This window comes from Carettochelys insculpta, chromosome 1, assembly GCF_033958435.1.
Source record: "Carettochelys insculpta isolate YL-2023 chromosome 1, ASM3395843v1, whole genome shotgun sequence".
In the NCBI taxonomy this organism is placed as follows: domain Eukaryota; kingdom Metazoa; phylum Chordata; order Testudines; family Carettochelyidae; genus Carettochelys; species Carettochelys insculpta.
This window is the reverse complement of record NC_134137.1, coordinates 182,753,371-182,769,924: the sequence shown is the minus strand read 5'-3', so window position 1 is coordinate 182,769,924 and position 16,554 is coordinate 182,753,371. Positions and strand designations below refer to the sequence as shown.

The following is a 16,554-nucleotide window of genomic DNA, read 5'->3' as shown; positions in this document are numbered from 1 at the left end:
CTAATCAGGTTCTACAAGGGTCACTACGGGGTCTGGTAATATTCAATATTTTTATTAATGACTTGGAGAATGAGAGCAGAAAATCTGCTTATAAAAATATTATAAAACTTGCTGATAACACTAAACTGAAAGAGGTTGGGAGCACTCTGGAAAACAGGATTGGAATTCAAAGCAACCTGGACCAATTGGAAAATTGGTCTAAATAAAAGATTAGACTCAATAAAGACAAGTACAAATTACTTAGGATGGAAAAAATCAAATGCACAACTGAAAACTACAGAATAACTGGCAGTTCTGCTGAAAAGAATCTAGGGATAATATTGGATCACAAACTGAGCCAATGCTGTTTCAATTGCCAAAAAAAAAAAAGAAAAAGTGATTATCATTCTGAGATATATTAACAGAAGTATTATGTGAAAGGCAATGCAAGTTATTGTCCTATTCTATTTGCAACTGAGGCAACACCAGTGCAAGTTCTGTGTTTAATACTGGGTGTCACACAATGGAAAATGTGGACAAATTGCAGAGTCCATAGGAGAGCAACAGAAAACCTAACCTATGAGGAAGGATTAAAAGTACTGGGCATCTAGTCTAGAGGAAGAAGACCGAGGAGGGACCTAATAATAGGATTATGACCAACTGTTCTTCCTGTTGACTGAAGCTGGGCTTAATCTACAGCAAGAGAGATTTACGTTAGACACCAGGAAGAAATTTGCAAGCTAGAAGGGTAAAGTTCTTAAAGAGGCTTTCTGGAGAGGCTGAAGAAGTCACATCACCAGAGATTTTAAGAATGAGTTAGGCAAACACCTGTCTGCAGTGCTTATTTTCTAGGGAAAAAAGGTGCTGGAACTCAAGTCTGATGATGCTTCATAGGGGTTAGGGTTTTAAATGTAAAGGCCCCAACCCCCGTGCTGCTGCAGGGCTCCTGCCACAGTCCCCTCATTACTGCAGAGTGGTTTGGGGACTCCAGCGCTGTTGCAAGACCGGCAGTGAATTTTTTTCTGCTGTTCTAAGGGAAAAAAGCGCCGGAACCCTCTCCTGGTGCCTTCCGCCAGGAAAACGCCCTACCTGGCAATGCGATGTGCACCGGGCTTCCCAGCACGGCTACCCCAGGAACGGGCCGAGCCTGAAACACCCTAGCCAGGGAAGAAGCCCCTGCTGTGCGCACCGGAGCGGCTGAGCAGGGGGCTGCGCCAGACCCGGGACGGCCACAGCGGGCACGGGCAGGGATTGCGGGACAGCGGCGCGCGCTGCCGAACTCTGACGTCCAGCCGCAGCACCAGCCTCTCCGCGGCGAGCCCCGAGGCGGGGAGCAGAACGTTCCAAAACCCAACGGCCACGTTCCCCCCGCGCGCGCGCGCGCGCGCGTCTCTCTCTCCCGGGGCCGGTTTAACCACCCCGCCGCCGTAGGAAGGCTACGATGCCCGCGCGCAAGCGCGGTGTTGTCAACGTAGGCGTCAGATCAACGACAGGGGCCGCAGCATCCAATCCGCGGGCGGGTTGCGTGACGCTGTGGCAGGTCAGCTGATTCCTTCCCGTGGCTGCGGTTCGGGGTGGCGGAGCCCTGGCTGGGCCAGGGGAGAACGCGTCTGTGCGGCCGGCCGCGGGAGACGGTGCCGGTGTCTGCTGGGCCGGTGTGGGGCAGCCCCAGAGGAGGAGGCGGCGGCGGCGGCGGCGGCGGCGGCGCGGTGAGCCGCAGCAGAGGCGGTGGGCGCCGCGGGCGGCTCTGTCCGGGCGGGGCGGGGCGGGGCGGGGCGGGGGAGGCGAGGGCAGCGCTGTCGCTGGGGGATCCCTGGTCGCGCTGGGAGCGGCCCCGGACCGCTTCTCCGGAGCCTCGGCTGCGGGGAGCTGGGCGGGCAGGCGCAGGTGGGGGAGGCACGGCCCATGCGCCCGGACAGCTGCCCCGCCTGTGGCCCTGCCCGGCCGCGGCTGTCCCGAGCCCCGCGGGGCCGAGCGCTGAGCTGTCACTTTTGACCTGACCTGAGCGGAGCTGCTGGCGGGCCGGGGAAAGCCCACAGCGGCTGGGACTAGGGCTGCGGGGGAGGGCGTAGGTGCTGCAGCACCCCGGCGGCACGGGGTTGCCCATATATACAGGGCTTAACGGTTTGGCTCAGCGACCATCAACACCCGCACTACAAAAACTGCTCCAGCTCCCCCCGCGCTCCTCCCTACCCGGATGGCTTCGCGTTGGCAGGTTTTCCATGGACTCCGGCACTGGGCATTTCATTGATCATCCTCTGTGTTCTTGTCCACCTGCCCGTGTGCCGTGGTCACCTCAGATGCCCCCAAAGGCTGGAAACATCTCCGTCATCTTGAAAACCCAGGAGCCCCCTCAGTGTTACTAATTTGGGGTTAATGATTTGGTCTTGATGATAAAATATATAAAAACCCTCTATCTGAATGTTACAGTGATTGCCATCACTTGCATGAGTTCAGCATAATTCAGTTTAGACTTCTCTGGAGAGATGTGCATTTTATTTGTACTGTATATGAAAGGCAAAGTAAAATAAAACTGAAAATGAGAATTGTGGCAGGATTGACACCAATTTAATTGTCAGCATTTAGAGGCCATGTATTGGCATTTTTAGCACCATTACTGTAGTATTTTCAAATTCATACAGCCCTGCAACTTTCTAGTTGCTAGACTATTGCACTGTTATTTTTCTTCTGTTGAAATTGTTTATCAGTTGTGAGCAACAATACAGTTCTAGAACATTACAGAATGAAAGAGAAAATAGTTTGAGACACACACACTGGATATCTCTGGGTGAAAACTTAGAGGATGGTGGTAGTGTTATGCATGAAAATAATAGTCAAATGGCAAGGTGCAGGGATGAAGAGACACCAAAAATCCAGTTAAGGGCTCACATCTCAGAGTCCAGATTACAGTCCCAGCAGAAACACCTATACCATTACTTTTAGCCCTTCAGGGTAAGCTCCAGGAGCCCAAGTCAATGACCCAAGTGCTGCAAATCAGCACTGTGGGTTTCTTTGCAACATACATGTATCCCAAGACCAATTCTAATCCTCTGAATGCTAATGTAATGCTGTAGTTGTCTGCTCTTTAAATTCAGAATTGTGTGCCATAGTCAAACAAGCAAATTTGAATTCAGTGTGCTGTGGGAATTTCAGCATAAATTTTTGTGCTTTTATGGGTTTGGCAATTTAATATTAAACTGTGTTACAATTATGTAAGTAAATAATTGTACTGAATTCACTGAAACTATTCATGTGCATAAGTGTTTGCCTGGTTCAGAACCTAAGTTGAGAAATACTTTGCTAAACAGTTTCAGGTACTTATTACTTGTTTTTCAGGCAATGTTAAGCTTGTGTACATTGTCATCTTACTGTTCTGTAACTTTCTCACACAGGGATGTTGTAAAACACCCTCCCCCATGTGTAGTAAAGTGCCAGTATGAACAGTTACAGTGCTGTAAAGTGCTAGTGTAAAAGGCTTCCAGCACTGTTACTGCTCTTCTTGTGGGGGTGGTTTACCTAAAGCGCTAGGCAAGATCTCCCAGTGCTGGTGCCGTGGCCACAGTGCTGTGTTAAATGACTGCCACAGGAGTTCTTTAAACTCAACAGTGTAGACAAAGCCTTGTAGACTTGAATGGTGGCAACTTTTCAGTTGTTGGTTTACCTCCACTCTATACAGCAAGTGTGTTACCTCTACTGAAGTGCTGCTAGTCTTCTAGTGCCTGCCTTATCTCCCACCCTATGCCCAGAAAATACCAATAAAAAAGGATTCATAGAGTGGCCCAGTTTTCTGCAGCCTTAAGACCCATAGGATGTGTCTCCAGAAATAGAGTGCCACATACAAATGAGTGCGCTGCCAGTCTGCATATAACTGTAACACTGTTTTGGATATAACTGTCACGTTTTATATTGTGGCTTTTGTAGGCCAAGGGTTCATCTTTTCTAGAAAGAGCCTTGTTCATAATTCACATGAGGTAATTTTTAGTTTCCATGTGAGTTAACAGGTTCTGATGGAAGTATCTAGGGTTTACTTCAGCCAGATAATTTGGCTATTATAAATTGAGTTCTTTTCACTAGGAGTTACCTTGTGTTAGTTATTGCATGTTAGTTGACGTAAGTTCACATACCCCTTTCCTAGGGAATATGTACCCAATTTACCATGAGTATCTTGGACACAGATAATTCAAGTCAGCTCAGCAATAAAGATTATAGGGGAAGCATAAGCTCTCACATGGCCTGCTAACATGGGTATAGTTTGCCTCTTGTTGAGTGTTGAGGTCTTTTCAGTGATAAGACAACAAAATTGAAAACCAGACCCGTTTTCCTTTCAAGGCAAGGAAAGGGAGCTTGGTTAGATACAGGTATTGGTGCTTGAATACAGGTATTCCATGGGGCTGTTTCTTTATGAGCAGATAGCAGCTGGTATATCAATGTAAGAGTATTTATTTGTGGTCAGTACATAAATTACAGTATGAGTGCTTTTAAAACATTAATGACTTTTTCACACCGGACATATGAGATAGAAAACTTTCATCCAAATTTTCTGTGTGGAAACTGACTTGTCTGGGTGACTAAGCTGCAAACTTAATCCAGGTCTCCCAAGAAGCAGTCCCATGCTTTAACCACAAGACTTATCTTCCCTTCACTTTGTGCTGCACATTCTAGTCAAATTTATTTATGCCTCTGTCCTGGCTGAGGTGAAATCTTTGAAATTTTACTTTAGAAAAATTTATTCAGTCTACTTTATAAAACTTATTTCAGTTTTGTCAATGTTATGTCCAGTTGAAAAAGCTTTTCAGATAAACAAGCATGGACGGTGTTAACCTTTAGTGTAATTATTTTACCATGCATAATGACTCTTGGTTCTTTCTTAGATTAGTAGGTAATATAAGAATTCTGCATAGTTAGTTTCCCATGTATTATACATGTGTTTTATGCACCGTTTTTTTCCCTATATGTAATTAACCAGCTTACTCAGTACAAAACTCTTAAGGCTTTGTTTAAGGCCAGTGCATATAATTTTCCATAATAAAACAATGTTAAAGAATTAAGAAATGAAACATTTTTAATCTAAAATATATTAAATGAATCACATTTTTTGGAGGGAACAAGTTTGCATAGGTTCTAAGTCATGAGGGTGAAGATGAAGGATTTTACCTTTTAAATAAAGCCAGGAGTTGACAGATTCTATTAAGAGTTTACACACATTTTCTGAGTCACTATTTAAGAATATTTCTTTTTTCTAACCCTGGGAGTGCTAATAAATATGAATTTTTATCTGGAACTTGTCACAAATTTGAAACTCTTCTTTGTGTGTTTGAAAGTAGGTAGAGATTTAGAAGAACCAACTTTATGACCTGCTTCATGGATTCATTTTACAACAATTTCACTCCTACCCTAAAATGACTTATTGTGGTCCTTCCCAGTACTGTTTTAGAAAGTCAAGCTGTTGCAGTGCTTATAAGTTATTCCTGAAATGTGAGTTATGCCCACAGTAGATATCTCTATAATTGCGTTGTCTTCTTGCACAAATTTCTTTTGAATGCTACCAGAATGACAGTTTGTGGGGGATGGATGATCAGGGTTGGGACATCTAAATCCCATTCCCAAATTTAAAAGTGTTTGTTTAAAATTGAAACAACTAACTAGAAAAGCTTAAGTGCATTACCAACCCTGACCCAAACAGTGAATGTTGGGTAACAAGTGAGTCAAATCTGCTCCGAGACAAAGAATTAGATTAAGTAATGCAAATAACTTCTAGCTTTAGGCGATTCTGCTTTAGTGTAACTTCTTTGGAGAGACAAATGTTTAAATTGCATTATTCATTGTTGAAAACTTGTCTGATACCAGTGTTTTTTCTTAAGCTCCAGCTTCCAGAAGCTTTCCACTGTGTGGGAATCATGGCTTTCATTTTTTTGAAAAGGTAAACTCTTTAGCTCATAATTTCCAAGAAGAGCTGGAGATGGTGAACCCTAAGAGCATAGAGGAAAAACAGAAGGCAAATCAAAGCAATTGTCTTTTTTTTTCCATGCCCCCAAATCTCATGGATTTTAAAGAAAAGAGCTTGATTTTGCTGGCCATTGAGTACTTAATTTTGAATCAGCAAAGCTCTGAATAATACTGTGATGAGAGTCCTGGGTTGGCGTAGGGATATACAAGGTGACCCAATAAGCTGTTTATTATATGATTTACCTCATTTCTGTACTTTAAAATACTATGTTAACGTTGTGCCAGGTGCTTTGACTGGTGACTCAAAGAATCCTATTTTATTCTTAAATTATGAGCATGGTAACTGATTTTCTGTGGTTGTGTCTATACTACAAAAATAACTTCAGAGTTGAGCATCTACATGCACTCTACTTCAAAGCTAAACTTTGAAGTAGGGCACTACTCCATTCCTGGAAATAGAGTAAAGACTTCGAAGTTGGGCTCCCTTACTTTGAAGTAAGCGAAAATGTGTCTGGACTCTCTGCTGGCTACTTTGAAATAGTGCCTAACTTTGAAGTTATTTCCTAGTGTAGATGCTCCCTGTGTTGGGGAATAAAACAAATTAACTTTGTTTAAAATAATCCTGGATCCTTTTTAAAATGCTTTCAAAATAAAGATGAACAAAAACAGATAAAATGCTTGTTCATGCCTTGTCAGCATACCAGAATGAATCAGCAACTCTTAACTACTGCAAGCATTCATCTGAAACATAACTCTATCCATAAAAGGAAAGAGAGTTGTGGGGAGGGACATAGCAATAGGTTAAATACCAGTTTTATATCTAACTTCTTCCTCAATTGTAAAGTGACCACACTGTTTTTCTTAGTTGTAAGAAGTGGCTCTTTTAATCTGTAGATTTCAACACTTTTTTTAAAAAAAAGCTTTGAAATTTAATTATCAATCCCATTTTGCATATGAAGAAATAGAGGGAGGTACAGGGACTTTCTTAAGGTTGAATAGAAGCTCAGTGTTAGAGCCAAGAATGGAACCCAAATTTTTTTATTTTATTTCCTTATCTAGTGACCTGTCTGACTATGTTGTCATTTAATTGTTTAAGAACTTAAAACACTGGCAAGGTACTCACATTAGCTACAGACGGAGTGATACAGATCACCTTTGTCTATACACTCATCCCTCGTTAAACAAGAACTTTATTTACGAGTACTCCCTAAAATGAGGGACAGAGATACCTCCACTAGTTCACCCAGCGACTGAACTCCCCCCCCCCCCCCATATGAGACTTACTCCCTCCCCGCATCTCAAACCCACTTCAGCCTGACTTGCTCTCCCCCCCACCCCCAGCAGACACCAAACTGCCGAAACCTTAACCCCCACTGCACCCAAACCACTGAAACTTAAACCCCCTGCCACTGGAACTGCTGAAATTTAAACCCCCTGCCAGCCCCGCACTCCTGGAACAGCCAAAATTTACCCCCCTCCCGCTGGCCCCGCATACCCAAACTGCCGAAATTTAAACCCCCTGCTGCTCCCGCGCAACCAAACTGCTGAAATTTAAACCCCCTGCCAGCCCTGTGCCCCACAACCGCTGCAGACTTAACCCCTCCCCCCACTGGACCCACCAGCCTCAAGCCACCACAACCTGCAGTAACCTGAACTGCCTTCCAGTGGACCCAGCTCGCCATCATGTTTTAACCCTCCGTCCCACTCATGTCCCCAAACTGCCCCCAGCCTTTAAGCCCCACAATCCCAGGCTCACTTACCTTCCAAAAGCAGTGCCACCTGCTGCCACTCCAAGCACTTGGAACCAATCAGAGACTTTTACAAGTATTTTAGTAGGAATTTACTGTCCCTCTTACGAGTTTTTGCTTATGAGCAAAAAGTTAGGAACCAATTGTGCTCGTATAGTGAGGGATGAGTGTATTGGCAGTTCCAATAGCTACAAGTTCCACACTCCGTCTATCCAAGTGACAAATGACAGCTTGAATGTCTTTGTTGCATAGTGGACAACTGAAACTGCTTCAGGATATCTAAATCAGATCAAATTAGTTATCATAGAGCCATTCTGCCTGAGTTATGCAGTTCATATGGAGAAGAGGTTAACTGCACAGAAATGTTCTGAAAGTGAAGCTTACTGATTATTGCAAATGATTCCTGTCCCAAATGTGTCGTACTAATTGAAATTGATAATTGTCCCCATGTTGTACACAAAGCATGAAGAAATAGTCATCAGAAAAGGTGTTGGAAAGTTCTGCAGGTGGGCATTGTCTTAAGGGAGAAACTTCTGCTGGCTCCAGATTTAGAAGTAAAGAAAACTTGTTCAGAGTGGTACATGAGAATGGTAGATCAGATCTTTTTCCATTTGGGGATTTCAGAAGCATAATTGCTTACCATTTGGTTAAACAAGAATCTGGTTTTGCTGCCAAAAAAAAAAAAGTTGTCCTGTCAAGGCTTGCCTTCTCTATCCATTGGGTGAAAGAAGTTTGTATGTGCTTTCCCTGCTAGTCTTTGTGAAGGTGGCAAGTGTCCTTACTAAATCTTCAAGCTGATGAAATGTGTACAACTAACATGCTAAAATTATACTTATAAAGACAAGCATTGCCTGGCGGAATTGGTACTAGCTAAGGCCTCAGGCTACCTGGCAACCTAAAAATCCTTTGGCATGATTCCAGTGTTCTGAAATGCTAGGTGCAATACAGGGGAAATTATCCAGCTGCTTCATTTAAACTATAATAGGGAAGGTTTTTTATAGTTAAGTAAATCTAATAATGCAACCAGTAGAATATCTCATGAAACTGATCTTATGATTTCTCCATTTTTTCAGGGTTTGGTTTGTCAAAGATTTTTGTATGGATGGCAAAACTGGAGAAGCAGTATGGAGTAGAGGATACTCTGGAGATGTGGGAGGCAATTAAGAATTGTGGGGTAAGCACACTTGTTGGATGTTTCTGGTAAACTGATCGGCAGTGACATTTATACTGCCACTTTTTAGGTTTCAAACTTACATCACCAAGATATGTCATTCGTACTGCTTGCTTACTGTGTTGCAGACTGTCTGTAGACTCTTGAAGTAGTGCCCCAATTTGTACATTCAAAAACTTGCAGCATTTTCTTTGCCTTAAAAGTCAGAGATGCTTTTTAAGACACAATTCTTTACTGAAAAATGGATTTAATTGTAACTGAGCACTTAGAGTACACAAGGCAAAAGATCTTTTCTGTTCTAATACAATATATTTCTCTGACTCAGAAGAACTGTCTCAAGTTCTCATTTCTTGCGTTGGGAAGTTTGGGTATAGAAAAGGGTTTGTGGCTGTGGAAAGACTGGAAAAAAACTTTAGAATCCTCACACAGAATACTGCTGGTGTATTATATTTGTTTGAGGCTTGCTTGGAGACTAACTTCATACTCATTTAGCAGTTATTTTGCTGTAGAGTAACTATGATAAGGTAGTTTTCTCTGTACCTTCTCATCAGGGTCAGGTGGATTTATTCATCTTTCCATAAAATTTACATCTTCAGTACCACATGAGGTCAATGAAGGTGCCTTTTGAACTACAAAATATCTTCTGAACCCATGTTACTTACTTAGATGTTTCTCTTCCTAGTTCTAATGATGTCTCTTAGCGTGCAACTTAAGGTGATGGTTTCTAGTCTACTTTGTGCCAGTTTCTGCAGATATAAAGTGGTGCAATCAGTGTAATACATCAGTTAAAAATGTGGTGATGTGCTTTAAATTAACCAGTCAGTTCAACATTTTTCTTCACTGGTATCCACGTCTCAGGAGACTTGCATCCATAAATTCAGTGACAGACGGTTCTTGTGACTTTTTTTTATGTGAAATGTACAAAGGCCCACAGGAAGTCCACCCAAGTTTATTGATGTAAGTTAAATAAAGAAGCATAACTGTGGCCAGAAGAGCCATGTCTCAAAGATGGTTTGATTTCACCTAATTATACTTGGCAGGAGGCTGTTGGCTTACATGACATTACAGCACTCAGCCCATCTAATACAACTGCTAGCTTTCAGTCTTTTTCATTACAGTAGTCACATATGTTTTTTTTTATACCTTTTATAAAACCTTATTTCCCATTCAGAGAGAAATGTGTATTTAGATTGTGCATGTAGAAGCTGTCCTCTAGCTTGGGGCTTGGTGTGTGTGTCTGTCCTGTATATCTATATATTCAGTACTGTTGTGTCAGCTCTGTGAAAGGAAAACTTTTTGGTTTTTTTGTTTTTTAAAGACCAAGAATAAAACCATCACATAATAGCCTTAAAAGGATAATTTTTTACCTATGTATTGTGAGATTGTGCTGAATTTTTACTTGTGTACCCTTCTTTCAAAAGTTGGGAATTTTAAACATTTTTCATTAGTTTTTTGTCTTGTTTTTTCTCTACCCTGATGAATATATGCATGCTGTTTTAACATTGGTTCCATTCATCAAAGAATTGGACATGGAATGCAAAGAGGTTGGTTTGGTACTTGCATGCAGGGCAAACCTACCAGTCTTTCAGAGGGTCAGAAATATGTTTGACAGTATAGCTTGTTTTCCAGATGTTTGAAGCAATAAAGAAGAGTGGCTGAAATAAGGTGTATCTGCAAAAATGCACTTTTGTTGGTATAAGATGATTTATATTAGGAGCCACGTTGGCCTATCGTAGGGTTTGGCAATTTGTGGCTCCACAGCTGCACGCAGCTCTGTAAGGAGTCATTTTCAGCTTCAGATGCTGACTCCTCTGTGGCTACGGATGTGGTAATGACCCTGCTCTGCCACTGCTGAGCCAATAGACACTATCTCCAGATGGCCAGCACTTGACTCTCCCTCCTTCCACTCTCGCATCTGCCCAGGTCAGGGGTCAGCAGAGGGTGGGTCTTGTCAATGTTGGATTAGGCAGGGCGGCAGGGGGAGGCTGGCCTTATTGCTGTGCTGTCTGGGCTTGTGCAGGGTGTGGTGCGGCAAGCCGCAGTGAGCTTGCTCCGGACAGATATGGAGCAGTTTGGGTCTGCCTTTTTTCTCTGGTTCATTTTCCTGACCCTGAAGCTGGGCTCCTCCTGAATCCCCTCTCCCCTTAGCTGTGCTGCTCTGTCCCCAGCAGTGGTGTGCTAGCCCCTCATGATTCTGTGTGACCCATGCTAGCAGTTTCTCTGACACTCCACTTGAGCTCCAGGCCCATCCTGTCCCCACCTTGCTCTAGGCACAGTGCATGCTGATACAGCAAAGCAGCGATTGCCCACTGGACCTGGTGCTGCTGCCCAGCAGGGGCAGGTTGTGGAGCAGATACCCTCACCCTGGGAGTGCCTGCAGGATATAAATACAGAGCACCACTCTCATTGCATAAGGCAATGCACTCTGTATTGTCTTGTTTTGTAGGACAGTATCTCAGTGACCAGCTGAAGGACCGGTATTGATGACTGAAATCTCCCTGACATAATTTAGGAAGGCAGCTATGCAGTCCCTGGTATCAAAAAGGCTTAGATAGGAGAACTGGCCATATGGTTATGCAGACATAACCCTGCCGCTGAACTGCTCTTAATGGCTACCTCTACATGGTGTGCTGCTGCCAGCAGGGTCATGCAAATGAGGTGCTCATTTACAAATTTCCCACCTCATTTGCATACTCACATGATTGTTGTCCTGGCAGAGGCCTCATTCTCCACAAAACAAGACATGTAGGTGGGGTTCTGTTGACCCAACCCCACTTGTAGATGAGACAGTGATTTGTAAATGAGCGCCTCATTGCCATTGTCAAGTGCCCTTATTTGCATGACTCTACCAGCAGCAGCATGCTGTGTAGATGTCACCAGTGATTTGAACCAGCTCCAAGAAAATAAGTTCTGTTTGCTAACAATATTCTGCTGTTTGGGAAACACTATTTGCTATCACTATTACATGAATAGTAAGTATGGTTATAGACACAATTATGTTTAGAGCCCTAATTCTACAAATATCTTTAAAAGCAGGTGAATGGGGCCTAGATCCTTTGTGCAAAAACATCTTATTCTGGTGTCATGGGGGCAGACTTTGTCCTAAAATGAGTTTTTAAAACTTTGACATGATTTGTTAAGGACTGTTTCATATTCACGTGCATTGCTTCCAAAAGCAGGCACTTGCTGGTGACTCCCAAGGTGTCCATATGTTGGGTCTTCTTTCAATGGGCCCACTTAACAGGTTCCATTATTCTTCTCATTGGTCTTAGATCTAGCTTCTATCCTGTCTTGTAGGCCTTATCCAGTCACACCTCATTCACTCAACAGGGCAATCAATTAAGCAATCCAAAAATAAAGGGTAAAAAGAGGTTTTCTTTACCTTACAGACTCCTAGGAAGTATTCTACAAAACATAAAATTTCTGTGTTAAAACACTTAATACAAAGTTTCTAAATTGGATATGAAAAGATACTGTTAGCTGATGGCTGGGGAAATGAGTGGTCTGTGAGCCTAGTTACATCTGAGTCTTTGACTGCTAGGACCAACAGTCCCTTCTCAGCGGGCAGCCAGAATGGCTGACGGATGCCCCAGAGATTCACCCGAGTCTTTGACTGCTAGGACAGGCAGTCCCTTCGCAGCGGGCAGCCAGTGTGGCTGACAGGTGCCCCAAATGTTGGTGCAGAGAGCTTATTTCACCCGAGTCTTTAACTGGTAGGACAGACTGTCCCTTCGCAGAGGGCAGCCAGGGAGGCTGACAGGTGCCCCAGGAGTCTGTCCCGTGGAGGCGACATGACTCAGCGCTCAGCTTTTACTGCACCTTACCGCTGATCAGGCTGATTATAGCCAAACGGCTAAGGTTCTTTGTTTTGTGTTCGGCCGAGTTACAGTAACTGGAAGGAGTCAGGCTGAAGGCTTATATGGTTACTATTTATTAAAAGGCAGAAATAAGAATCTCAGTGGTTACAAGGCTATTGCTCTATCTTATTAACTACTAGTAGGATGATACATATGGTATACCAATTAGATTACAAATGAAAGTTACAGTTTGCCTCAGTTTACAGAGCTCTTACTATTAAATGTGCACAAAGTACATTACAGGTATAATTCTCGCCCCTGCGTCCTTCGACTCCGGCGTAGCTAAGTCTACCACTCAATCCCTTGGGAAGAAGATATGCGAGGGGGGCGTCCCCTGGGACCTTGGGTGGCAAAGACCTTACCTGACTGGCAGGTATAGGTAAATGGAGCTCAGTTAGAGTGGTCTGCCAGACCCTTCTTTATACCCCTTGGGTCACGTACACTCTTCCTTATCTGTTAGATGCCAGTTATGCTGGTTTGCCTTTGTGACGCCAGCTCTTAGAAGAGAGTTGCAATTTAATTTACACTTGTAAGATAAAGGTAACTAAATCATTAAGGCAGGACATTCTTTCGTAGGGGTGCGAGCTTCCTCTTCTGGGACGATTGTGTGGGCATATCAATTAGCAATACCAGCCAAGGGCAATTTAAGGCCCTGTGGTCATTGGCTGGCTTGTTAGCCCTCTTATCTGTGTTCCTCTGTTATCCAGGGTCATGATTGGGTCAGCACATCCTGTGTTCTTGAAGCATCAAAAGGCTGTGCGTAAGATACATCTGTGCTTTCAAGTATTCTAAGACTGTGCTGTTTTCTTCTTTGTCCTTCATGCTTTGAGGCACATAAGAGGGGCAAGATGGAATAAAGCAGGGGGATTCTGTCTGGCTACAGATACAAAATTCCCATGTGAACAGACAGTACAAAGTTTCTATGTTCTAAATGAAAAGGGTACTAAATTTGTATATAACAGGGCTTAATACAATGATACATAAAATGACTTGATGCAATATTTTAACTCCAATGAGAAAATATTTAAAACAAAGATGTATCTGCAACATGGACTAGGATTCTAGTGGTATATACACCATTTTGTTTTATTAAGTATTAATACCAGAAACACTTTTTTAGATCTCATAGGCTTTTCCTACCCTGAAAAGTGACTTGAATTAGCTGGTTTTAAAATATGCTGTTGTAAATTTAATAAAATGTATCAATAAAGTTCATTCCAAGTTCAAAGAATTTAAAAATACACTGAGTGAACGGTGTCTTGGTTGTTTGGTGACAGTTATGAGTTAGATGGAGGAGTGCAAGGTGGTTGTGTGCAAATTTACTGAGGGGTTCAGAGATGTGTCACAGGTATTAAAGGATCAGAAAACATATTTTATAATGATAGACTCACAAAGCTCAATCTATTTAATTTAACAAAGGGAAGGTGAAGGGGTACTTGATTCATCTGCAAGTACCTGTATAGGGAGCAAATATTTTAAATGGGCCCTTCAGTCTGGGAGAAAATGGTATAATGTGATGTAATGTTGAAAATGGACGATAGACAAATTCAGACTGGAAATAGGGCAGAAGTTTTCAATAGTGAGAGGAATTAATAATTACAAGCGTCAACTTACATGGGTCGTGCTGGATTTTATGAGAGAAGTAATTTATTATTGCTTTTTACTTGTGTTAGCAGTGCAGTGCCAACACTATTAAAATAGTATGCATTCTTGTGTATCCTTATAGAGATGTTTATTGAGTTCAAGTTACACTTGTACCGATCCACTGAAGGCAACTAGGATTGCACAGATGTCTCTGAGGTATAATTTGCTGGACATAATCTTTATACCAATAGTGTGTGAACAAGAAACAAACAACCAAACTGGATTTCAGAACACGGAGTTAGCTGAGAGGGAAAACGAATTTTCTTTATAAGCTAAATATTTTGACTTGTAAATACATGGAAGAGAAAATGGACCTCAGATAAATATTCTGTCACTTTTCAGAGTAGAATTTCTCTAAAAGAAATTACACTAATGAAATAGCAAAAGATGCAGGGAAAGTGGAATAAAGTACGTCTTCAGGACCATATTTCCCAAAAGAATGTATAACTTTCAAGTTATGTAAAATTTCTATCCTGAGGACCTTGGCATTTGTGTATCACTGAAGGCAATGTTTCATTTTATAACTAGGGCATGATGGAAGCTTGATATTTTAGTAGTGAGTTCTCACACCGCCTCTTTTTTTTATTTGGGTGAAGGGGAAGGGCCTGTTTATCTCAGAAATTTTATGCTGACCTAATTGTACGTGTAACTGTGTCACAAGGGAATTACCGTCTACATACTCTGTTTCTTCTTATTTGATACATTTGGCTACTTAATCTGGTATAAATTATCTTAATTGGCTGTACAGTATTCATTTTACAGTAATATGCTGATATTTGAGGCTGTTTTGTAAGTTATCAACTCATTAATTTTTAGTGTTTCTTATTCAAGCATTAGTTTTAAAATAGTTGCTAGCTTTTTATAGTAATTTTAAAAGAAACTGTCCTTTCGTGAAAATTAGAAATACTGGGTGCAGTTTCCTATATTTTATGCATCTAAAGCTTTTCAAAAGCTGGATTTTTATGCTTTTAAAGTGATAAAAAAATTGGTAGTAAGAATTTACTTTGAGTCCTTTTGAATGAGTAACTTGTCAGTGGAAAATTAAAAAAATAAATGAAAAGTGCTGATTTGAAAACTACGATTTTTGAACATTTCAGAATTATTTAAACAAACTAACGTGAACTGAAGGGACAAAGCTTAAACATTGTGATAAAAGTAGTGCTTGCACCTCACTGACTTTAAACATAAGTGGAGAGAGATTTCAAATCATCTTGTACGTGTTTTAGTTCTGCAGCAAACAAGGTGGACAAACGTAATTCAAAGCACTAATTTTCTGAATATTTCCCCTCTGTCTTTCCCTCGACCAAAATAAACCCAGAAAAATTAATAGTATTTTGCACTTATTTTCACCTGTTTTGTTGTTGTACTAATAAATTCGTGGGAAAAAATTAAATAAAAACTGAAAACAAAGGGCCCTATATATTTCACAATTCTCATGTAAGCTGTTCATATAATTGGTAGATAACTTACATAATATCTGAAATAATATGTGTGTTTTGGTTTTTAAAACTAAAATGATGTTAGTCTTTCTCAAATTATAAAACAAAGACTGCTCAGGCTTTACAGCCGTGCCATGGACAGTATTATTGGAAAACCTGACATGAAGAACTTTTCATCTTTTAATTTTGTTTTCTTTTTTGTTCTTATGCAGTTTGTCAGTTGTGGGAAAAATAGCAATGATTATAGAATCTCAGTTAGAGACACCTCAGGAATTGAAGTTTTTTGTAGTTCTGAAGTGTTCAACTGAATGTTGTTTTCATCCAGCTTTAAAATTTTATGCAGAAGAAAAATGTGTAGTCATCTTAATTTTAAATGAAACAAGAACAATTTTCTTGCATTATCAAATCTTTTTTGTAAACCTTCCCTTTATGAGAAATTTATGTTTAATAAAATACTGTTCTCTATTTGCATTTTGGGGCTTTTTTTCTGTGCTGTTGCCTGATTGCATACTTTGAGTTTTAAAGATGTATTTTAATCTTATATTCATGAAGTGCCTTTAATAGTGATTTACTAATAATCTGATGCTTTCCCACCAACCCAGAATCTGTTTCAGCCCAGTAGAAATGTTAATATTATTACTCATTGCTGTTAAAACATGTTGCATCAAGATCAGCTTTTGGAAACTCTTCTTCCTCTTACTCCTTTATAGTTTCCCCCATCAGGAAGAACTATGTCACCCATGGACAGAGAGGTGACACTTCTGCTAAAC

General features: G+C 41.5%; 1 protein-coding gene across 7 annotated transcripts in view; it reads left to right on the top strand.

The window, feature by feature from the left end:
* Positions 1–1,553: 1,553 nt before the first annotated feature.
* BACH1 (BTB domain and CNC homolog 1) overlaps positions 1,554–16,554 on the top strand; it is a 51,386-nt gene continuing 36,385 nt past the window's right edge. For 4 of the 7 annotated variants that reach the window (XR_012645962.1, XM_074997147.1, XM_074997157.1 and 1 more), the window contains exons 1-4: positions 1,554–1,688; positions 5,304–5,454; positions 5,841–5,899; positions 8,747–8,847. The gene's annotated coding sequence lies outside the window, so the exon portion shown is untranslated. Of the gene's footprint in view, positions 1,708–5,300; positions 5,455–5,840; positions 5,900–8,746; positions 8,848–16,554 lie in introns of all 7 variants that reach the window. The other 3 variants (XM_074997118.1, XM_074997128.1, XM_074997136.1) reach the window with 3 other exon arrangements.